This window comes from Stegodyphus dumicola, chromosome 3 (assembly GCF_044657685.1).
Source record: "Stegodyphus dumicola isolate Sdum_Otavi_A_Nest chromosome 3, ASM4465768v1".
Taxonomy (NCBI): Eukaryota; Metazoa; Arthropoda; class Arachnida; order Araneae; family Eresidae; genus Stegodyphus; species Stegodyphus dumicola.
In genome coordinates, this window is record NC_140770.1 from 109,622,787 (window position 1) to 109,649,623 (window position 26,837).

The 26,837-nt window shown below is 30.8% G+C and overlaps 1 protein-coding gene across 3 annotated transcripts in view; it reads left to right on the forward strand.

Moving 5' to 3' along the window:
- The window catches only part of LOC118202692 (uncharacterized), a 376,501-nt gene that overhangs the window by 126,375 nt on the left and 223,289 nt on the right, over window positions 1-26,837 (forward strand). The window lies entirely within an intron of this gene.

The following is a 26,837-nucleotide window of genomic DNA, read 5'->3' on the forward strand; positions in this document are numbered from 1 at the left end:
TGAATTGGTGAAATGGCTGTCCATATTTATTAGACCATGAACTCTTGTGACTTGAAATAATATGAAAATCAATACTTTTCATTCCAATATTATCTGGTGTGCCCAATGACAGTAAACAAATTTAATAATAAAGTTTTCCGCAGAATACATTTCTTTCACAATTCCATTGGTGTTCTAAAAGTGTCCAAAATTTAGCACCACCTCATTCAGTCAACAAATTCTTCAGAGGCACCAAATATTTGTGATTCTAAATATGATAAAAATATTTGTGATTATATTTATTATAACAAATATTTATGAGTAAATATATAGTATTTTATAAAAAAAATATTGCAGTTAAATACATTTTGTTCCATTTTCTGAATGATCTGATTTAGAGCAAGATGAACAACGATAAAAATTTTTAAAAAGCATAAAGCCACAGCAAATAGAAGATTTTGCTTTTTGCTTAAAAAAAATAGCGATATTCAAAATTAATAAGCATTTAAATTTTAAATATTCGTTACCTAATCTTTCTTTATAACTGTCTCCTACTTGATACCAAATATAAAATTAATTTAATTAATTAATTAAAATTGAAGTTAAATATTAAATAAATTAAAGCATTTCGTACTGTTTTTATTCCTAATTTATAAAGCATTACTTAATTCAGCCAAAACGAATCTTACATTATGTTACTTTATTCAAAATAAAATTATTATCTCGTACATATGATAATGATTTGGTAATATTTACTTGTATGTTTCAGCATCTGATAATAATGTCACTGAAAGAACTATTCTTAGTTAAAAGCAAGGAAGATTATAATAAATTTAAATGAAATATTTTAGTAAAGAACATTGAACATTTTTTATTTGCAACCGGTAGTTTAACACTTCCATAAGTAATTAAATTAGAGGAGATGGAATATCAAAACCAAATATTCAAAACACAGAGAAAAGAAATCAAAATAGAGCAATTGGTTTCATCCGTATTCCGCGTTAATTATTGGTTCTATTTACCATAATAAGCAATATTACAGTAAGTGGTTAGATGCATTAGCGAAATGAGAAATACTATTTTTATCAATCGAAGCGTTCATTGAGGGTGCGGTCGCGATAGTTATCCCTTTGAAAAAATACGGGGTAATCTAATCAGTCCTTTGTTTTCTACAACTATAGCAAGTGCAACTATAGATAACTTGTTTCTCTGTTTTTTCTGTTCAAACCTTGAAACTCTCGAGTTTTAAAGTTTGAACAATATTTTCTTTTTGCAAAGTCACCATAAAAGCGTTAATATCAAAGTTCAGCAAATATAGAAGGCCACTTTCGCCTACCTATGCCTCGCTATGCTTTGTTATTTTTATTTATGTCCCTGCAAGCATTCGTATGTGTATTTTGAAAGGCCTATTCTCTTTTAAAACTTCTATGAGACAAAAACTATATCTCCTTCGGTGTGGAATTAAAAATAGGTATATGTTTAAAAACTATTTATTAACTTCTATTTTTCTGGACTAGCATAAATTGCTACTACATCTACTTGAAAGTCTATTAGCGACGTATGGCAAAAAGTACAAAGTGAATACAATAGGAGAAGGGTGTATAAGATCCTTCTATTGTACTTAGCACAGACTGCGCAGTCTTTGTGCTTACAAATTCACCATCCACTTGTGGCGATAAAACTAAATGGTGAACTTATTTTAAAGGTAATCTAGTAGTTCAAGATGATACAAATTTTAATTTAACCTAGCAGTTTGACTCAGAAATCTACATCAGCGTGATATCAACTTTTGCGGCAAGAATCCGGAGCCGAGATTCAGAATTTAAACAGTTGGTAGATACAACAGCGTCGCACTCAATAGCGAAGTTTCGCTACTTCAGTTTAAATACTCTCTCGTTCGCTCTAACTCAGCGGTTCTCAGCTGGTGGTATACAAGAGAAAAATAGGTGGTACGCAAAGAAAAAAAGTATTTTTAACTATTCAATTCATCATTCAAATCTCGTGAAGAAAAAGAAAAGTTGATAGAAATTCCCTGTGATCGAATTCTAACTGAAGATTTCGAAAATGACACACTTGTTAAATTTTGACTGAACAGAAAAAAAGAATTTAAAGGGATTTCAATTAAAGCTATCAAATTTGTATTGCCTTTTTGCACAACCTGTTTGTGTGAACAAGAATTTTTCCATGTTATATTTGAAATATAAATACAGACCAAAATTAAAACGATCGATGATTTTCTCTGTTGAACTGAGAAAGGTTAAACGTAGACTAATTTTTAAAATTTATTTTCACAATAAAAGCAATGAGAAATAGGTTATCAGATGTTGCATTAACTTGCCGCCAGTTCTAAAATCTATTCTAAAGATTCGAGATAGGTGGGACTGTAATAACACTCACTGCTGAGATAAGGAAGATCCAGAGTTCATGGAATTTATACACTTTAGCGACATTAGAGTTCAAGAACTGTCTTTAGGTGGTAACAGTTCGTTACTTTTTATTAATTCGTATTAGTTTATAGCCTTCATATAACTTTTAATACATTTTTACATGCGTTTCTCCTATTTCATATTGCATCCAATTAATTATATTTATGTTCATTTATATTATTTTAATCAATAAAAGATGCTTCCCGAAACCATATGCTATATACCTTGGTATAGAAATGCTATATACCTTGGTATAGAACAAGGATGTCAAACTCGCGGCCCGCGGGCCGCATGCGGCCCACAACAAATACTTTTGCGGCCCGGCCAATATATCGGCAAATAATAATATATAATAATAAAATAACATATCGACGAAGAAAAAAATGAAATGTTTACTGCTAAGTAATTAACGATAATTTATTCAGTGTTGTTAGATTACTCACAGCGAGCTGACACACATACTACTTAAATTACAAATGCGTGTGAGTACTTGCGTTCAGCTACATTCGGCTTTTGGGGGACACGTGCACTCAGAACTTGTACGCATCCCCCGATAGCCGAATGTGGCCGAACTCATGGTCTCAGTTTTCCAATCATAGTTTTGTACGATATATTGGTGCATGCATGTGCATGCACTTTGCTTTATTACATATATGTTTATTATTGTATTATTCGAAATAAATCTACGTTACTATGAATATTGATTTTTTTTTCGGCCCGCCTAAAGTTAAACCTTGTTTGTTTGGCCCAAGTGTACCTATGAGTTTGACATCCCTGGTATAGAATAATGATTTGCACGTCGCCTGAAGCGAGTTTTGGCTCGTTTTCATTTCCCCATTCATAATTTAACACGGCTTATCTGCTCATTATAATCATGTTATTATTTTTGTATTTTATTTTTTGAAAAGTTTTTTTATATTATTATATTATGTAGAATACGTGTCATAAAGTGTCCCTCATTGAAAAGTAGCCGGCTGAAATTCTTTAATAAAATAGCAATTTAAATTTAAATTCATAAAGGTGACAAAACTTCTTTTTCTTGAAAAAGAAGTTCGTCTTGAAAAAGATGTCTTGTTTGTCTTGTTTTCTTGAAAAAGAAGTTTGTCATCTTTATGAATCTTAACGATCCTTAAGCGATCCAATTGATTCTCATGAAGCGAAAACCCAAAAAAACGTCAAACGTCAAAGAAACCCGGCATTAGTCATGTAGGTTAGCATCTGAAATTTTGAGATGGCTTTGAATTATTTATGTAGCTATTTCTACTGAGCAAACTAAAGATTTAGGCTTTGTGAAGAATATATTCTCGTGGTTACTTCAGATGTTGACATATACTCAGAAATAATTTCCTTGAGAAACTCAGCTTTGATTAATTCCTTAATAACGATTGTTTACTTCCATATGCATTGGCCAGTATGATATTTGTTTCAAATTTTATATTTCAAACTAAATACATAAACCAAATACAACTGTGCAGTAAGTGATGCCCTAATTTCGAGAAGAATACAATCAGTGAAATATTTTATTGGCTGAAGAATTAGATTGATGGCCATGAATAGTTATGGTGTTTCTTTCTTTTTTTTGGGGGGGGGGGAGGAAAGCATATAGTAAGAATAATGTCATGACTTCAATACATAATTTCAAGAATATATACCAGGCGGGCAAAGGAAGCATTGTAATATATATCATATAAAATCTCCTAAACTCTTGCACAGCAATGAATTTTCCGGACTTCTTATTGATAGATATGAATTGGTGAAATGGCTGTCCATATTTATTAGACCATGAACTCTTGTGACTTGAAATAATATGAAAATCAATACTTTTCATTCCAATATTATCTGGTGTGCCCAATGACAGTAAACAAATTTAATAATAAAGTTTTCCGCAGAATACATTTCTTTCACAATTCCATTGGTGTTCTAAAAGTGTCCAAAATTTAGCACCACCTCATTCAGTCAACAAATTCTTCAGAGGCACCAAATATTTGTGATTCTAAATATGATAAAAATATTTGTGATTATATTTATTATAACAAATATTTATGAGTAAATATATAGTATTTTATAAAAAAAATATTGCAGTTAAATACATTTTGTTCCATTTTCTGAATGATCTGATTTAGAGCAAGATGAACAACGATAAAAATTTTTAAAAAGCATAAAGCCACAGCAAATAGAAGATTTTGCTTTTTGCTTAAAAAAAATAGCGATATTCAAAATTAATAAGCATTTAAATTTTAAATATTCGTTACCTAATCTTTCTTTATAACTGTCTCCTACTTGATACCAAATATAAAATTAATTTAATTAATTAATTAAAATTGAAGTTAAATATTAAATAAATTAAAGCATTTCGTACTGTTTTTATTCCTAATTTATAAAGCATTACTTAATTCAGCCAAAACGAATCTTACATTATGTTACTTTATTCAAAATAAAATTATTATCTCGTACATATGATAATGATTTGGTAATATTTACTTGTATGTTTCAGCATCTGATAATAATGTCACTGAAAGAACTATTCTTAGTTAAAAGCAAGGAAGATTATAATAAATTTAAATGAAATATTTTAGTAAAGAACATTGAACATTTTTTATTTGCAACCGGTAGTTTAACACTTCCATAAGTAATTAAATTAGAGGAGATGGAATATCAAAACCAAATATTCAAAACACAGAGAAAAGAAATCAAAATAGAGCAATTGGTTTCATCCGTATTCCGCGTTAATTATTGGTTCTATTTACCATAATAAGCAATATTACAGTAAGTGGTTAGATGCATTAGCGAAATGAGAAATACTATTTTTATCAATCGAAGCGTTCATTGAGGGTGCGGTCGCGATAGTTATCCCTTTGAAAAAATACGGGGTAATCTAATCAGTCCTTTGTTTTCTACAACTATAGCAAGTGCAACTATAGATAACTTGTTTCTCTGTTTTTTCTGTTCAAACCTTGAAACTCTCGAGTTTTAAAGTTTGAACAATATTTTCTTTTTGCAAAGTCACCATAAAAGCGTTAATATCAAAGTTCAGCAAATATAGAAGGCCACTTTCGCCTACCTATGCCTCGCTATGCTTTGTTATTTTTATTTATGTCCCTGCAAGCATTCGTATGTGTATTTTGAAAGGCCTATTCTCTTTTAAAACTTCTATGAGACAAAAACTATATCTCCTTCGGTGTGGAATTAAAAATAGGTATATGTTTAAAAACTATTTATTAACTTCTATTTTTCTGGACTAGCATAAATTGCTACTACATCTACTTGAAAGTCTATTAGCGACGTATGGCAAAAAGTACAAAGTGAATACAATAGGAGAAGGGTGTATAAGATCCTTCTATTGTACTTAGCACAGACTGCGCAGTCTTTGTGCTTACAAATTCACCATCCACTTGTGGCGATAAAACTAAATGGTGAACTTATTTTAAAGGTAATCTAGTAGTTCAAGATGATACAAATTTTAATTTAACCTAGCAGTTTGACTCAGAAATCTACATCAGCGTGATATCAACTTTTGCGGCAAGAATCCGGAGCCGAGATTAAGAATTTAAACAGTTGGTAGATACAACAGCGTCGCACTCAATAGCGAAGTTTCGCTACTTCAGTTTAAATACTCTCTCGTTCGCTCTAACTCAGCGGTTCTCAGCTGGTGGTATACAAGAGAAAAATAGGTGGTACGCAAAGAAAAAAAGTATTTTTAACTATTCAATTCATCATTCAAATCTCGTGAAGAAAAAGAAAAGTTGATAGAAATTCCCTGTGATCGAATTCTAACTGAAGATTTCGAAAATGACACACTTGTTAAATTTTGGCTGAACAGAAAAAAAGAATTTAAAGGGATTTCAATTAAAGCTATCAAATTTGTATTGCCTTTTTGCACAACCTGTTTGTGTGAACAAGAATTTTTCCATGTTATATTTGAAATATAAATACAGACCAAAATTAAAACGATCGATGATTTTCTCTGTTGAACTGAGAAAGGTTAAACGTAGACTAATTTTTAAAATTTATTTTCACAATAAAAGCAATGAGAAATAGGTTATCAGATGTTGCATTAACTTGCCGCCAGTTCTAAAATCTATTCTAAAGATTCGAGATAGGTGGGACTGTAATAACACTCACTGCTGAGATAAGGAAGATCCAGAGTTCATGGAATTTATACACTTTAGCGACATTAGAGTTCATGGAATTTATACACTTTAGCGACATTAGAGTTCAAGAACTGTCTTTAGGTGGTAACAGTTCGTTACTTTTTATTAATTCGTATTAGTTTATAGCCTTCATATAACTTTTAATACATTTTTACATGCGTTTCTCCTATTTCATATTGCATCCAATTAATTATATTTATGTTCATTTATATTATTTTAATCAATAAAAGATGCTTCCCGAAACCATATGCTATATACCTTGGTATAGAAATGCTATATACCTTGGTATAGAACAAGGATGTCAAACTCGCGGCCCGCGGGCCGCATGCGGCCCACAACAAATACTTTTGCGGCCCGGCCAATATATCGGCAAATAATAATATATAATAATAAAATAACATATCGACGAAGAAAAAAATGAAATGTTTACTGCTAAGTAATTAACGATAATTTATTCAGTGTTGTTAGATTACTCACAGCGAGCTGACACACATACTACTTAAATTACAAATGCGTGTGAGTACTTGCGTTCAGCTACATTCGGCTTTTGGGGGACACGTGCACTCAGAACTTGTACGCATCCCCCGATAGCCGAATGTGGCCGAACTCATGGTCTCAGTTTTCCAATCATAGTTTTGTACGATATATTGGTGCATGCATGTGCATGCACTTTGCTTTATTACATATATGTTTATTATTGTATTATTCGAAATAAATCTACGTTACTATGAATATTGATTTTTTTTTCGGCCCGCCTAAAGTTAAACCTTGTTTGTTTGGCCCAAGTGTACCTATGAGTTTGACATCCCTGGTATAGAATAATGATTTGCACGTCGCCTGAAGCGAGTTTTGGCTCGTTTTCATTTCCCCATTCATAATTTAACACGGCTTATCTGCTCATTATAATCATGTTATTATTTTTGTATTTTATTTTTTGAAAAGTTTTTTTATATTATTATATTATGTAGAATACGTGTCATAAAGTGTCCCTCATTGAAAAGTAGCCGGCTGAAATTCTTTAATAAAATAGCAATTTAAATTTAAATTCATAAAGGTGACAAAACTTCTTTTTCTTGAAAAAGAAGTTCGTCTTGAAAAAGATGTCTTGTTTGTCTTGTTTTCTTGAAAAAGAAGTTTGTCATCTTTATGAATCTTAACGATCCTTAAGCGATCCAATTGATTCTCATGAAGCGAAAACCCAAAAAAACGTCAAACGTCAAAGAAACCCGGCATTAGTCATGTAGGTTAGCATCTGAAATTTTGAGATGGCTTTGAATTATTTATGTAGCTATTTCTACTGAGCAAACTAAAGATTTAGGCTTTGTGAAGAATATATTCTCGTGGTTACTTCAGATGTTGACATATACTCAGAAATAATTTCCTTGAGAAACTCAGCTTTGATTAATTCCTTAATAACGATTGTTTACTTCCATATGCATTGGCCAGTATGATATTTGTTTCAAATTTTATATTTCAAACTAAATACATAAACCAAATACAACTGTGCAGTAAGTGATGCCCTAATTTCGAGAAGAATACAATCAGTGAAATATTTTATTGGCTGAAGAATTAGATTGATGGCCATGAATAGTTATGGTGTTTCTTTCTTTTTTTTGGGGGGGGGGAGGAAAACATATAGTAAGAATAATGTCATGACTTCAATACATAATTTCAAGAATATATACCAGGCGGGCAAAGGAAGCATTGTAATATATATCATATAAAATCTCCTAAACTCTTGCACAGCAATGAATTTTCCGGACTTCTTATTGATAGATATGAATTGGTGAAATGGCTGTCCATATTTATTAGACCATGAACTCTTGTGACTTGAAATAATATGAAAATCAATACTTTTCATTCCAATATTATCTGGTGTGCCCAATGACAGTAAACAAATTTAATAATAAAGTTTTCCGCAGAATACATTTCTTTCACAATTCCATTGGTGTTCTAAAAGTGTCCAAAATTTAGCACCACCTCATTCAGTCAACAAATTCTTCAGAGGCACCAAATATTTGTGATTCTAAATATGATAAAAATATTTGTGATTATATTTATTATAACAAATATTTATGAGTAAATATATAGTATTTTATAAAAAAAATATTGCAGTTAAATACATTTTGTTCCATTTTCTGAATGATCTGATTTAGAGCAAGATGAACAACGATAAAAATTTTTAAAAAGCATAAAGCCACAGCAAATAGAAGATTTTGCTTTTTGCTTAAAAAAAATAGCGATATTCAAAATTAATAAGCATTTAAATTTTAAATATTCGTTACCTAATCTTTCTTTATAACTGTCTCCTACTTGATACCAAATATAAAATTAATTTAATTAATTAATTAAAATTGAAGTTAAATATTAAATAAATTAAAGCATTTCGTACTGTTTTTATTCCTAATTTATAAAGCATTACTTAATTCAGCCAAAACGAATCTTACATTATGTTACTTTATTCAAAATAAAATTATTATCTCGTACATATGATAATGATTTGGTAATATTTACTTGTATGTTTAAGCATCTGATAATAATGTCACTGAAAGAACTATTCTTAGTTAAAAGCAAGGAAGATTATAATAAATTTAAATGAAATATTTTAGTAAAGAACATTGAACATTTTTTATTTGCAACCGGTAGTTTAACACTTCCATAAGTAATTAAATTAGAGGAGATGGAATATCAAAACCAAATATTCAAAACACAGAGAAAAGAAATCAAAATAAAGCAATTGGTTTCATCCGTATTCCGCGTTAATTATTGGTTCTATTTACCATAATAAGCAATATTACAGTAAGTGGTTAGATGCATTAGCGAAATGAGAAATACTATTTTTATCAATCGAAGCGTTCATTGAGGGTGCGGTCGCGATAGTTATCCCTTTGAAAAAATACGGGGTAATCTAATCAGTCCTTTGTTTTCTACAACTATAGCAAGTGCAACTATAGATAACTTGTTTCTCTGTTTTTTCTGTTCAAACCTTGAAACTCTCGAGTTTTAAAGTTTGAACAATATTTTCTTTTTGCAAAGTCACCATAAAAGCGTTAATATCAAAGTTCAGCAAATATAGAAGGCCACTTTCGCCTACCTATGCCTCGCTATGCTTTGTTATTTTTATTTATGTCCCTGCAAGCATTCGTATGTGTATTTTGAAAGGCCTATTCTCTTTTAAAACTTCTATGAGACAAAAACTATATCTCCTTCGGTGTGGAATTAAAAATAGGTATATGTTTAAAAACTATTTATTAACTTCTATTTTTCTGGACTAGCATAAATTGCTACTACATCTACTTGAAAGTCTATTAGCGACGTATGGCAAAAAGTACAAAGTGAATACAATAGGAGAAGGGTGTATAAGATCCTTCTATTGTACTTAGCACAGACTGCGCAGTCTTTGTGCTTACAAATTCACCATCCACTTGTGGCGATAAAACTAAATGGTGAACTTATTTTAAAGGTAATCTAGTAGTTCAAGATGATACAAATTTTAATTTAACCTAGCAGTTTGACTCAGAAATCTACATCAGCGTGATATCAACTTTTGCGGCAAGAATCCGGAGCCGAGATTCAGAATTTAAACAGTTGGTAGATACAACAGCGTCGCACTCAATAGCGAAGTTTCGCTACTTCAGTTTAAATACTCTCTCGTTCGCTCTAACTCAGCGGTTCTCAGCTGGTGGTATACAAGAGAAAAATAGGTGGTACGCAAAGAAAAAAAGTATTTTTAACTATTCAATTCATCATTCAAATCTCGTGAAGAAAAAGAAAAGTTGATAGAAATTCCCTGTGATCGAATTCTAACTGAAGATTTCGAAAATGACACACTTGTTAAATTTTGGCTGAACAGAAAAAAAGAATTTAAAGGGATTTCAATTAAAGCTATCAAATTTGTATTGCCTTTTTGCACAACCTGTTTGTGTGAACAAGAATTTTTCCATGTTATATTTGAAATATAAATACAGACCAAAATTAAAACGATCGATGATTTTCTCTGTTGAACTGAGAAAGGTTAAACGTAGACTAATTTTTAAAATTTATTTTCACAATAAAAGCAATGAGAAATAGGTTATCAGATGTTGCATTAACTTGCCGCCAGTTCTAAAATCTATTCTAAAGATTCGAGATAGGTGGGACTGTAATAACACTCACTGCTGAGATAAGGAAGATCCAGAGTTCATGGAATTTATACACTTTAGCGACATTAGAGTTCAAGAACTGTCTTTAGGTGGTAACAGTTCGTTACTTTTTATTAATTCGTATTAGTTTATAGCCTTCATATAACTTTTAATACATTTTTACATGCGTTTCTCCTATTTCATATTGCATCCAATTAATTATATTTATGTTCATTTATATTATTTTAATCAATAAAAGATGCTTCCCGAAACCATATGCTATATACCTTGGTATAGAAATGCTATATACCTTGGTATAGAACAAGGATGTCAAACTAGCGGCCCGCGGGCCGCATGCGGCCCACAACAAATACTTTTGCGGCCCGGCCAATATATCGGCAAATAATAATATATAATAATAAAATAACATATCGACGAAGAAAAAAATGAAATGTTTACTGCTAAGTAATTAACGATAATTTATTCAGTGTTGTTAGATTACTCACAGCGAGCTGACACACATACTACTTAAATTACAAATGCGTGTGAGTACTTGCGTTCAGCTACATTCGGCTTTTGGGGGACACGTGCACTCAGAACTTGTACGCATCCCCCGATAGCCGAATGTGGCCGAACTCATGGTCTCAGTTTTCCAATCATAGTTTTGTACGATATATTGGTGCATGCATGTGCATGCACTTTGCTTTATTACATATATGTTTATTATTGTATTATTCGAAATAAATCTACGTTACTATGAATATTGATTTTTTTTTCGGCCCGCCTAAAGTTAAACCTTGTTTGTTTGGCCCAAGTGTACCTATGAGTTTGACATCCCTGGTATAGAATAATGATTTGCACGTCGCCTGAAGCGAGTTTTGGCTCGTTTTCATTTCCCCATTCATAATTTAACACGGCTTATCTGCTCATTATAATCATGTTATTATTTTTGTATTTTATTTTTTGAAAAGTTTTTTTATATTATTATATTATGTAGAATACGTGTCATAAAGTGTCCCTCATTGAAAAGTAGCCGGCTGAAATTCTTTAATAAAATAGCAATTTAAATTTAAATTCATAAAGGTGACAAAACTTCTTTTTCTTGAAAAAGAAGTTCGTCTTGAAAAAGATGTCTTGTTTGTCTTGTTTTCTTGAAAAAGAAGTTTGTCATCTTTATGAATCTTAACGATCCTTAAGCGATCCAATTGATTCTCATGAAGCGAAAACCCAAAAAAACGTCAAACGTCAAAGAAACCCGGCATTAGTCATGTAGGTTAGCATCTGAAATTTTGAGATGGCTTTGAATTATTTATGTAGCTATTTCTACTGAGCAAACTAAAGATTTAGGCTTTGTGAAGAATATATTCTCGTGGTTACTTCAGATGTTGACATATACTCAGAAATAATTTCCTTGAGAAACTCAGCTTTGATTAATTCCTTAATAACGATTGTTTACTTCCATATGCATTGGCCAGTATGATATTTGTTTCAAATTTTATATTTCAAACTAAATACATAAACCAAATACAACTGTGCAGTAAGTGATGCCCTAATTTCGAGAAGAATACAATCAGTGAAATATTTTATTGGCTGAAGAATTAGATTGATGGCCATGAATAGTTATGGTGTTTCTTTCTTTTTTTTTGGGGGGGGGAGGAAAACATATAGTAAGAATAATGTCATGACTTCAATACATAATTTCAAGAATATATACCAGGCGGGCAAAGGAAGCATTGTAATATATATCATATAAAATCTCCTAAACTCTTGCACAGCAATGAATTTTCCGGACTTCTTATTGATAGATATGAATTGGTGAAATGGCTGTCCATATTTATTAGACCATGAACTCTTGTGACTTGAAATAATATGAAAATCAATACTTTTCATTCCAATATTATCTGGTGTGCCCAATGACAGTAAACAAATTTAATAATAAAGTTTTCCGCAGAATACATTTCTTTCACAATTCCATTGGTGTTCTAAAAGTGTCCAAAATTTAGCACCACCTCATTCAGTCAACAAATTCTTCAGAGGCACCAAATATTTGTGATTCTAAATATGATAAAAATATTTGTGATTATATTTATTATAACAAATATTTATGAGTAAATATATAGTATTTTATAAAAAAAAATATTGCAGTTAAATACATTTTGTTCCATTTTCTGAATGATCTGATTTAGAGCAAGATGAACAACGATAAAAATTTTTAAAAAGCATAAAGCCACAGCAAATAGAAGATTTTGCTTTTTGCTTAAAAAAAATAGCGATATTCAAAATTAATAAGCATTTAAATTTTAAATATTCGTTACCTAATCTTTCTTTATAACTGTCTCCTACTTGATACCAAATATAAAATTAATTTAATTAATTAATTAAAATTGAAGTTAAATATTAAATAAATTAAAGCATTTCGTACTGTTTTTATTCCTAATTTATAAAGCATTACTTAATTCAGCCAAAACGAATCTTACATTATGTTACTTTATTCAAAATAAAATTATTATCTCGTACATATGATAATGATTTGGTAATATTTACTTGTATGTTTCAGCATCTGATAATAATGTCACTGAAAGAACTATTCTTAGTTAAAAGCAAGGAAGATTATAATAAATTTAAATGAAATATTTTAGTAAAGAACATTGAACATTTTTTATTTGCAACCGGTAGTTTAACACTTCCATAAGTAATTAAATTAGAGGAGATGGAATATCAAAACCAAATATTCAAAACACAGAGAAAAGAAATCAAAATAGAGCAATTGGTTTCATCCGTATTCCGCGTTAATTATTGGTTCTATTTACCATAATAAGCAATATTACAGTAAGTGGTTAGATGCATTAGCGAAATGAGAAATACTATTTTTATCAATCGAAGCGTTCATTGAGGGTGCGGTCGCGATAGTTATCCCTTTGAAAAAATACGGGGTAATCTAATCAGTCCTTTGTTTTCTACAACTATAGCAAGTGCAACTATAGATAACTTGTTTCTCTGTTTTTTCTGTTCAAACCTTGAAACTCTCGAGTTTTAAAGTTTGAACAATATTTTCTTTTTGCAAAGTCACCATAAAAGCGTTAATATCAAAGTTCAGCAAATATAGAAGGCCACTTTCGCCTACCTATGCCTCGCTATGCTTTGTTATTTTTATTTATGTCCCTGCAAGCATTCGTATGTGTATTTTGAAAGGCCTATTCTCTTTTAAAACTTCTATGAGACAAAAACTATATCTCCTTCGGTGTGGAATTAAAAATAGGTATATGTTTAAAAACTATTTATTAACTTCTATTTTTCTGGACTAGCATAAATTGCTACTACATCTACTTGAAAGTCTATTAGCGACGTATGGCAAAAAGTACAAAGTGAATACAATAGGAGAAGGGTGTATAAGATCCTTCTATTGTACTTAGCACAGACTGCGCAGTCTTTGTGCTTACAAATTCACCATCCACTTGTGGCGATAAAACTAAATGGTGAACTTATTTTAAAGGTAATCTAGTAGTTCAAGATGATACAAATTTTAATTTAACCTAGCAGTTTGACTCAGAAATCTACATCAGCGTGATATCAACTTTTGCGGCAAGAATCCGGAGCCGAGATTCAGAATTTAAACAGTTGGTAGATACAACAGCGTCGCACTCAATAGCGAAGTTTCGCTACTTCAGTTTAAATACTCTCTCGTTCGCTCTAACTCAGCGGTTCTCAGCTGGTGGTATACAAGAGAAAAATAGGTGGTACGCAAAGAAAAAAAGTATTTTTAACTATTCAATTCATCATTCAAATCTCGTGAAGAAAAAGAAAAGTTGATAGAAATTCCCTGTGATCGAATTCTAACTGAAGATTTCGAAAATGACACACTTGTTAAATTTTGGCTGAACAGAAAAAAAGAATTTAAAGGGATTTCAATTAAAGCTATCAAATTTGTATTGCCTTTTTGCACAACCTGTTTGTGTGAACAAGAATTTTTCCATGTTATATTTGAAATATAAATACAGACCAAAATTAAAACGATCGATGATTTTCTCTGTTGAACTGAGAAAGGTTAAACGTAGACTAATTTTTAAAATTTATTTTCACAATAAAAGCAATGAGAAATAGGTTATCAGATGTTGCATTAACTTGCCGCCAGTTCTAAAATCTATTCTAAAGATTCGAGATAGGTGGGACTGTAATAACACTCACTGCTGAGATAAGGAAGATCCAGAGTTCATGGAATTTATACACTTTAGCGACATTAGAGTTCAAGAACTGTCTTTAGGTGGTAACAGTTCGTTACTTTTTATTAATTCGTATTAGTTTATAGCCTTCATATAACTTTTAATACATTTTTACATGCGTTTCTCCTATTTCATATTGCATCCAATTAATTATATTTATGTTCATTTATATTATTTTAATCAATAAAAGATGCTTCCCGAAACCATATGCTATATACCTTGGTATAGAAATGCTATATACCTTGGTATAGAACAAGGATGTCAAACTCGCGGCCCGCGGGCCGCATGCGGCCCACAACAAATACTTTTGCGGCCCGGCCAATATATCGGCAAATAATAATATATAATAATAAAATAACATATCGACGAAGAAAAAAATGAAATGTTTACTGCTAAGTAATTAACGATAATTTATTCAGTGTTGTTAGATTACTCACAGCGAGCTGACACACATACTACTTAAATTACAAATGCGTGTGAGTACTTGCGTTCAGCTACATTCGGCTTTTGGGGGACACGTGCACTCAGAACTTGTACGCATCCCCCGATAGCCGAATGTGGCCGAACTCATGGTCTCAGTTTTCCAATCATAGTTTTGTACGATATATTGGTGCATGCATGTGCATGCACTTTGCTTTATTACATATATGTTTATTATTGTATTATTCGAAATAAATCTACGTTACTATGAATATTGATTTTTTTTCGGCCCGCCTAAAGTTAAACCTTGTTTGTTTGGCCCAAGTGTACCTATGAGTTTGACATCCCTGGTATAGAATAATGATTTGCACGTCGCCTGAAGCGAGTTTTGGCTCGTTTTCATTTCCCCATTCATAATTTAACACGGCTTATCTGCTCATTATAATCATGTTATTATTTTTGTATTTTATTTTTTGAAAAGTTTTTTTATATTATTATATTATGTAGAATACGTGTCATAAAGTGTCCCTCATTGAAAAGTAGCCGGCTGAAATTCTTTAATAAAATAGCAATTTAAATTTAAATTCATAAAGGTGACAAAACTTCTTTTTCTTGAAAAAGAAGTTCGTCTTGAAAAAGATGTCTTGTTTGTCTTGTTTTCTTGAAAAAGAAGTTTGTCATCTTTATGAATCTTAACGATCCTTAAGCGATCCAATTGATTCTCATGAAGCGAAAACCCAAAAAAACGTCAAACGTCAAAGAAACCCGGCATTAGTCATGTAGGTTAGCATCTGAAATTTTGAGATGGCTTTGAATTATTTATGTAGCTATTTCTACTGAGCAAACTAAAGATTTAGGCTTTGTGAAGAATATATTCTCGTGGTTACTTCAGATGTTGACATATACTCAGAAATAATTTCCTTGAGAAACTCAGCTTTGATTAATTCCTTAATAACGATTGTTTACTTCATATGCATTGGCCAGTATGATATTTGTTTCAAATTTTATATTTCAAACTAAATACATAAACCAAATACAACTGTGCAGTAAGTGATGCCCTAATTTCGAGAAGAATACAATCAGTGAAATATTTTATTGGCTGAAGAATTAGATTGATGGCCATGAATAGTTATGGTGTTTCTTTCTTTTTTTTTTGGGGGGGGAGGAAAACATATAGTAAGAATAATGTCATGACTTCAATACATAATTTCAAGAATATATACCAGGCGGGCAAAGGAAGCATTGTAATATATATCATATAAAATCTCCTAAACTCTTGCACAGCAATGAATTTTCCGGACTTCTTATTGATAGATATGAATTGGTGAAATGGCTGTCCATATTTATTAGACCATGAACTCTTGTGACTTGAAATAATATGAAAATCAATACTTTTCATTCCAATATTATCTGGTGTGCCCAATGACAGTAAACAAATTTAATAATAAAGTTTTCCGCAGAATACATTTCTTTCACAATTCCATTGGTGTTCTAAAAGTGTCCAAAATTTAGCACCACCTCATTCAGTCAACAAATTCTTCAGAGGCACCAAATATTTGTGATTCTAAATATGATAAAAATATTTGTGATTATATTTATTATAACAAATATTTATGAGTAAATATATAGTATTTTATAAAAAAAATATTGCAGTTAAATACATTTTGTTCCATTTTCTGAATGATCTGATTTAGAGCAAGATGAACAACGATAAAAATTTTTAAAAAGCATAAAGCCACAGCAAATAGAAGATTTTGCTTTTTGCTTAAAAAAAATAGCGATATTCAAAATTAATAAGCATTTAAATTTTAAATATTCGTTACCTAATCTTTCTTTATAACTGTCTCCTACTTGATACCAAATATAAAATTAATTTAATTAATTAATTAAAATTGAAGTTAAATATTAAATAAATTAAAGCATTTCGTACTGTTTTTATTCCTAATTTATAAAGCATTACTTAATTCAGCCAAAACGAATCTTACATTATGTTACTTTATTCAAAATAAAATTATTATCTCGTACATATGATAATGATTTGGTAATATTTACTTGTATGTTTCAGCATCTGATAATAATGTCACTGAAAGAACTATTCTTAGTTAAAAGCAAGGAAGATTATAATAAATTTAAATGAAATATTTTAGTAAAGAACATTGAACATTTTTTATTTGCAACCGGTAGTTTAACACTTCCATAAGTAATTAAATTAGAGGAGATGGAATATCAAAACCAAATATTCAAAACACAGAGAAAAGAAATCAAAATAGAGCAATTGGTTTCATCCGTATTCCGCGTTAATTATTGGTTCTATTTACCATAATAAGCAATATTACAGTAAGTGGTTAGATGCATTAGCGAAATGAGAAATACTATTTTTATCAATCGAAGCGTTCATTGAGGGTGCGGTCGCGATAGTTATCCCTTTGAAAAAATACGGGGTAATCTAATCAGTCCTTTGTTTTCTACAACTATAGCAAGTGCAACTATAGATAACTTGTTTCTCTGTTTTTTCTGTTCAAACCTTGAAACTCTCGAGTTTTAAAGTTTGAACAATATTTTCTTTTTGCAAAGTCACCATAAAAGCGTTAATATCAAAGTTCAGCAAATATAGAAGGCCACTTTCGCCTACCTATGCCTCGCTATGCTTTGTTATTTTTATTTATGTCCCTGCAAGCATTCGTATGTGTATTTTGAAAGGCCTATTCTCTTTTAAAACTTCTATGAGACAAAAACTATATCTCCTTCGGTGTGGAATTAAAAATAGGTATATGTTTAAAAACTATTTATTAACTTCTATTTTTCTGGACTAGCATAAATTGCTACTACATCTACTTGAAAGTCTATTAGCGACGTATGGCAAAAAGTACAAAGTGAATACAATAGGAGAAGGGTGTATAAGATCCTTCTATTGTACTTAGCACAGACTGCGCAGTCTTTGTGCTTACAAATTCACCATCCACTTGTGGCGATAAAACTAAATGGTGAACTTATTTTAAAGGTAATCTAGTAGTTCAAGATGATACAAATTTTAATTTAACCTAGCAGTTTGACTCAGAAATCTACATCAGCGTGATATCAACTTTTGCGGCAAGAATCCGGAGCCGAGATTCAGAATTTAAACAGTTGGTAGATACAACAGCGTCGCACTCAATAGCGAAGTTTCGCTACTTCAGTTTAAATACTCTCTCGTTCGCTCTAACTCAGCGGTTCTCAGCTGGTGGTATACAAGAGAAAAATAGGTGGTACGCAAAGAAAAAAAGTATTTTTAACTATTCAATTCATCATTCAAATCTCGTGAAGAAAAAGAAAAGTTGATAGAAATTCCCTGTGATCGAATTCTAACTGAAGATTTCGAAAATGACACACTTGTTAAATTTTGGCTGAACAGAAAAAAAGAATTTAAAGGGATTTCAATTAAAGCTATCAAATTTGTATTGCCTTTTTGCACAACCTGTTTGTGTGAACAAGAATTTTTCCATGTTATATTTGAAATATAAATACAGACCAAAATTAAAACGATCGATGATTTTCTCTGTTGAACTGAGAAAGGTTAAACGTAGACTAATTTTTAAAATTTATTTTCACAATAAAAGCAATGAGAAATAGGTTATCAGATGTTGCATTAACTTGCCGCCAGTTCTAAAATCTATTCTAAAGATTCGAGATAGGTGGGACTGTAATAACACTCACTGCTGAGATAAGGAAGATCCAGAGTTCATGGAATTTATACACTTTAGCGACATTAGAGTTCAAGAACTGTCTTTAGGTGGTAACAGTTCGTTACTTTTTATTAATTCGTATTAGTTTATAGCCTTCATATAACTTTTAATACATTTTTACATGCGTTTCTCCTATTTCATATTGCATCCAATTAATTATATTTATGTTCATTTATATTATTTTAATCAATAAAAGATGCTTCCCGAAACCATATGCTATATACCTTGGTATAGAAATGCTATATACCTTGGTATAGAACAAGGATGTCAAACTCGCGGCCCGCGGGCCGCATGCGGCCCGGCCAATATATCGGCAAATAATAATATATAATAATAAAATAACATATCGACGAAGAAAAAAATGAAATGTTTACTGCTAAGTAATTAACGATAATTTATTCAGTGTTGTTAGATTACTCACAGCGAGCTGACACACATACTACTTAAATTACAAATGCGTGTGAGTACTTGCGTTCAGCTACATTCGGCTTTTGGGGGACACGTGCACTCAGAACTTGTACGCATCCCCCGATAGCCGAATGTGGCCGAACTCATGGTCTCAGTTTTCCAATCATACTTTTGTACGATATATTGGTGCATGCATGTGCATGCACTTTGCTTTATTACATATATGTTTATTATTGTATTATTCGAAATAAATCTACGTTACTATGAATATTGATTTTTTTTCGGCCCGCCTAAAGTTAAACCTTGTTTGTTTGGCCCAAGTGTACCTATGAGTTTGACATCCCTGGTATAGAATAATGATTTGCACGTCGCCTGAAGCGAGTTTTGGCTCGTTTTCATTTCCCCATTCATAATTTAACACGGCTTATCTGCTCATTATAATCATGTTATTATTTTTGTATTTTATTTTTTGAAAAGTTTTTTTATATTATTATATTATGTAGAATACGTGTCATAAAGTGTCCCTCATTGAAAAGTAGCCGGCTGAAATTCTTTAATAAAATAGCAATTTAAATTTAAATTCATAAAGGTGACAAAACTTCTTTTTCTTGAAAAAGAAGTTCGTCTTGAAAAAGATGTCTTGTTTGTCTTGTTTTCTTGAAAAAGAAGTTTGTCATCTTTATGAATCTTAACGATCCTTAAGCGATCCAATTGATTCTCATGAAGCGAAAACCCAAAAAAACGTCAAACGTCAAAGAAACCCGGCATTAGTCATGTAGGTTAGCATCTGAAATTTTGAGATGGCTTTGAATTATTTATGTAGCTATTTCTACTGAGCAAACTAAAGATTTAGGCTTTGTGAAGAATATATTCTCGTGGTTACTTCAGATGTTGACATATACTCAGAAATAATTTCCTTGAGAAACTCAGCTTTGATTAATTCCTTAATAACGATTGTTTACTTCCATATGCATTGGCCAGTATGATATTTGTTTCAAATTTTATATTTCAAACTAAATACATAAACCAAATACAACTGTGCAGTAAGTGATGCCCTAATTTCGAGAAGAATACAATCAGTGAAATATTTTATTGGCTGAAGAATTAGATTGATGGCCATGAATAGTTATGGTGTTTCTTTCTTTTTTTGGGGGGGGGGAGGAAAACATATAGTAAGAATAATGTCATGACTTCAATACATAATTTCAAGAATATATACCAGGCGGGCAAAGGAAGCATTGTAATATATATCATATAAAATCTCCTAAACTCTTGCACAGCAATGAATTTTCCGGACTTCTTATTGATAGATATGAATTGGTGAAATGGCTGTCCATATTTATTAGACCATGAACTCTTGTGACTTGAAATAATATGAAAATCAATACTTTTCATTCCAATATTATCTGGTGTGCCCAATGACAGTAAACAAATTTAATAATAAAGTTTTCCGCAGAATACATTTCTTTCACAATTCCATTGGTGTTCTAAAAGTGTCCAAAATTTAGCACCACCTCATTCAGTCAACAAATTCTTCAGAGGCACCAAATATTTGTGATTCTAAATATGATAAAAATATTTGTGATTATATTTATTATAACAAATATTTATGAGTAAATATATAGTATTTTATAAAAAAAATATTGCAGTTAAATACATTTTGTTCCATTTTCTGAATGATCTGATTTAGAGCAAGATGAACAACGATAAAAATTTTTAAAAAGCATAAAGCCACAGCAAATAGAAGATTTTGCTTTTTGCTTAAAAAAAATAGCGATATTCAAAATTAATAAGCATTTAAATTTTAAATATTCGTTACCTAATCTTTCTTTATAACTGTCTCCTACTTGATACCAAATATAAAATTAATTTAATTAATTAATTAAAATTGAAGTTAAATATTAAATAAATTAAAGCATTTCGTACTGTTTTTATTCCTAATTTATAAAGCATTACTTAATTCAGCCAAAACGAATCTTACATTATGTTACTTTATTCAAAATAAAATTATTATCTCGTACATATGATAATGATTTGGTAATATTTACTTGTATGTTTCAGCATCTGATAATAATGTCACTGAAAGAACTATTCTTAGTTAAAAGCAAGGAAGATTATAATAAATTTAAATGAAATATTTTAGTAAAGAACATTGAACATTTTTTATTTGCAACCGGTAGTTTAACACTTCCATAAGTAATTAAATTAGAGGAGATGGAATATCAAAACCAAATATTCAAAACACAGAGAAAAGAAATCAAAATAGAGCAATTGGTTTCATCCGTATTCCGCGTTAATTATTGGTTCTATTTACCATAATAAGCAATATTACAGTAAGTGGTTAGATGCATTAGCGAAATGAGAAATACTATTTTTATCAATCGAAGCGTTCATTGAGGGTGCGGTCGCGATAGTTATCCCTTTGAAAAAATACGGGGTAATCTAATCAGTCCTTTGTTTTCTACAACTATAGCAAGTGCAACTATAGATAACTTGTTTCTCTGTTTTTTCTGTTCAAACCTTGAAACTCTCGAGTTTTAAAGTTTGAACAATATTTTCTTTTTGCAAAGTCACCATAAAAGCGTTAATATCAAAGTTCAGCAAATATAGAAGGCCACTTTCGCCTACCTATGCCTCGCTATGCTTTGTTATTTTTATTTATGTCCCTGCAAGCATTCGTATGTGTATTTTGAAAGGCCTATTCTCTTTTAAAACTTCTATGAGACAAAAACTATATCTCCTTCGGTGTGGAATTAAAAATAGGTATATGTTTAAAAACTATTTATTAACTTCTATTTTTCTGGACTAGCATAAATTGCTACTACATCTACTTGAAAGTCTATTAGCGACGTATGGCAAAAAGTACAAAGTGAATACAATAGGAGAAGGGTGTATAAGATCCTTCTATTGTACTTAGCACAGACTGCGCAGTCTTTGTGCTTACAAATTCACCATCCACTTGTGGCGATAAAACTAAATGGTGAACTTATTTTAAAGGTAATCTAGTAGTTCAAGATGATACAAATTTTAATTTAACCTAGCAGTTTGACTCAGAAATCTACATCAGCGTGATATCAACTTTTGCGGCAAGAATCCGGAGCCGAGATTCAGAATTTAAACAGTTGGTAGATACAACAGCGTCGCACTCAATAGCGAAGTTTCGCTACTTCAGTTTAAATACTCTCTCGTTCGCTCTAACTCAGCGGTTCTCAGCTGGTGGTATACAAGAGAAAAATAGGTGGTACGCAAAGAAAAAAAGTATTTTTAACTATTCAATTCATCATTCAAATCTCGTGAAGAAAAAGAAAAGTTGATAGAAATTCCCTGTGATCGAATTCTAACTGAAGATTTCGAAAATGACACACTTGTTAAATTTTGGCTGAACAGAAAAAAAGAATTTAAAGGGATTTCAAATAAAGCTATCAAATTTGTATTGCCTTTTTGCACAACCTGTTTGTGTGAACAAGAATTTTTCCATGTTATATTTGAAATATAAATACAGACCAAAATTAAAAGTGGACCTTAATTTACCGTTAAAGCTAAATGAAATAAGATCAGGCACAAAGAAATTGATTTCTCTTAAACAGGCCCAAATTTCACACTAAATTTTAGAATTGAAGTATTATAATTGAAATTTTGATAATTAAAACGGTAACCAATTTTTAATCTAATAGTTTTTTATGTGTGCATATGTAATAAAAAAAGCCAATAGGTTGTGAAAATGGCAATATATATATTTTTAATATTTCTAATCAGAAATTGAAAAATAATTATTGTAAAATATAATGGTGATAATAGTGTTTTTCAATTCTTGTTTAGATGGTACGTGGTAGTCAAAAGGTTGAGAACCGCTGCTCTAACTCATTCTGGCGAGAAAACACGAGAGAAGGAATGTCAAAAAAGGCTAACAAATTAAAATAACTATTAGTAAAAATAATACAAATCTCCACATTTCCCCGCCAGAATTTAACTATGGTATTAATAAATGGTATATAACAATATTGATAAAGATAATTAAATTCTAACTCTAATACTGAGTCAACCTTTATAAATTTTTAAGTCTTAAACTAGTTTTTACAGACGAAATATGGTATCACCATAACAAATTCAGCATTCTTCTTAGTACTTTTCCATCTTGTCTGCTTCCAATATCTGGATGGAAAATAGTTTAATATAACTCTCATACATTTAACATATTCACTTAACTTTCAAAGGTTTTACACAAATAGATTTATTTTCACTTAAAATCACATGGAGAAAAACATTCTTTCCTGCTTTTGAATCTTTCCCTTCTCTTCAGCAAGGTATACTGAAATGAGAGCGTATGTTCATGTCACCTAACCGACAGACTACGTATTAGAATTTTGATAAACAAGACCTCAGAAACACACCCTACATTCAGTTCTCGCTTCTAAGAAGTAATTCAAGAGAAAAAATAAACTTAGTATTGGCTGGAGAGCCTAACTTTAAACTTCATGCATTCTCAAGCTACGTTTTCCTTTTTACTTCAATTCTACTATTAGTTTGACTTTAACTCTTTCACACACACACACTGATTTCCGTTTTACAAGCATGCACAAAAATATTTTTAGTTTTATGACATACTTTACTGTTGTGTAGCGAATTTAATTTAATTAAGTGATTCATAAAAATCAAAATTTTAATTTGTAATTATTCAAAATTTGAGCTACGCAAGTTTGGTTATATTCTTTTTGGGCCTATTAATTCTAATGTAATATATTTTGGCTTTCCGAGTTTACGCGAACTGCGTCTTCAATCTTGTACACGCAAACAATGGATAAGTATTTTTTTCTACGTAATAAACTCAGTTTTTCATGTCAAAAATTAATTGAATTAGTGTCAGAGCAGTATTTTTGTGTTCAAGAATTAGTAATTTTTTTTTAAAACCTCTTGAGATGTGTTATTGGATCTGTTTTCCATGGAATCAGTACCTAATTGAATTGAGTTGAAAATTTGGATTTTTGAAATGTTGAAAAATCTGAAATGTTTGTTTCTTAAAGTTAATTTTGGTGAGATTTGTAAAGTTGCGCGGGACAGTGATTGTTTATTTAGGGATTGATTGAATTTTTTTTTGGAAGTTAATTTTCAGCCGGAGTGAAGTTTCTTGTTTAGCTTTCTGAATTTGAGTAATTGAATTTCTACCTTAGTTGTGAGTTTTGTGAACATTTATTGCTGTCTGAGAGATGTGTGAAAACAGTAGAATAGTGAGTTTTGCGTTTTACAGCAATTTTGAGTTGTGAATTTTGAAAAAACAAAGATTTTGTTTTGGAAAGGTAGAGTTGGTTTTGTTTGAAGTTTTGGAAATGTAGTTAAAAGCTATTATTCTTACTCTTAACTGTTGGCTTTTCAAGTAGTTTTAAAGGTAGACTCATAGTGAGGTTATTTGTGAGTGGTCTAACATTGGTTTTAACAGTGATTTTGTTTAGTTTGTCAATTTTTGAGCTTAATAGCTTATTGTTTTGATTTTGAATTTATTTTTTTTTCTCTTTGGTTGAACTTGTTGCAGTGTTGTAGTAACTTTAAAAAGTGGATGTGAAATGTGTTTTGGAAATTTAAACATTGACACGAATGGAAGCGAAAAGTTTTGAGAAGTTAAACTTGAATTTGTGGAATTAGAAATTACTTATGTGAGTTTAGTGTTGTGAAGATTTGAGAAGTATTTTGATTTGATTTTAAGATTTTAAGAGTGATTAACTCCACTGAGTTTGTACTGAGTTTCTGTTTTCAAGTTGGTTGTCTTTCAAAAACTTTTCTTTTCTGGTTTCTGGTTATACTGTGTGGTTACTGAAAAATTTGTGATCGCTCTTGAGGCTTAGTGTATTTCAAGGAGTTTGGTTTTGAAGTGGTTTAAGGAGAAATATAGAATTGGGTTTTGTGAGATTTATAGATTTTGAGATTTTGAGTTTGAGAAGTTTGATTTTTTTTTGTGTAAACACTTCCCTCTTGTCTGCTTTTGCATTTTTGTGCCTGCAGTTTTGTAGTTTTGTTGTGAAGTAGTCATGCTTACGATTGCTACCTAGAGTGCAATGCATACTCTTCATCTTCTTTAATTACTCTCCAGGATCTAGACTTTGAGAACATTGGGGCAGCATTGTTTTCTTTAAAAATTGTGACAAACCTTTTATTGGGCACCTTCTTGTTTACGTGTAAATTCTGTTTGTAACCTGCTTCAGTTATGTCTGTTGAATTCATTTTTTGGCTATTTTCAGAATTTGATTTTTTTTTGGTTTGAGCTTGAATTGTTTATGAATTTGATTTTTTTTAAGAGTGTTAGTTTTGTTTTCTTGAAAGATTAGTTAAAGGTTTTTTCTTCCACATTTTACAACTGGTTTGCTCTGGGAGTTGTCTGCATTTGGTGAATTTCTTTTAGTTTCGGTTTCGAGTTCTTGACACAATAGTGTTTTGTTTTTAAGGATTTTTCGGCTGGCCCGAATTTTAATTTCCTTGTTTCCAAGTAAGTTTGTCTAAATTTTTTTTCCCCTTTTGCTTCTAGATGCGTTCTAGTTTTTTTCGTTCTAGTTTTTTTCGGCTTAATTTTTTTTGGTCAAGTTCTCTTTTCCGTTCCTAGGGGTGTTCTCCGTTTGTTTCAACTTCTGGTTCAGTTCAGTGTGTAATTTTTTAGGATTTTTTTTTGTGCCACTGTTGGTTGACTGATTTGTTAAGGTGTAATCTTCACTCACTTGTGATTTTTTTTGTGGTTTCTGTACTTATGTTAACTTGTTCTGCAAATTGGATTTTTTTTGTGTGTGTGTGACACTTCACTCCTGCTGCTGTTTAATTGGTTATTCGAGTTGGAATTAGATTTTGAATTTAATTGATTTAAACTTTGTGGCTTGTAATTGAATTTTAATTTTTTTTATCACTGCTCTCCGTGACAACTAGCTTTGAGTTGATTATTCGTTTGGCAATTAACATGTGGTACCATTATGTATTTTTTTTTCTCTTCGTATTTAGTAACTTATGTAAAACTTTTCCATTGTCTGTGGGTCCTAAAATTTTTTTGGCGAAGCCAAAAAAAAATTTTTTTCCGATCATCGGAGGGATGTTGTGTAGCGAATTTAATTTAATTAAGTGATTCATAAAAATCAAAATTTTAATTTGTAATTATTCAAAATTTGAGCTACACAAGTTTGGTTATATTCTTTTTGGGCCTATTAATTCTAGTGTAATATATTTTGGCTTTCCGAGTTTACGCGAACTGCGTCTTCAATCTTGTACACGCAAACAATGGATAAGTATTTTTTCTACGTAATAAACTCAGTTTTTTATGTCAAAAATTAATTGGATTTCTTAGTATTTAATATCATTAGTTGCAGAAAAATTAGCTCTTTAATTTGGCATAACTTTCATTTTTCTAACTTTAATTGCA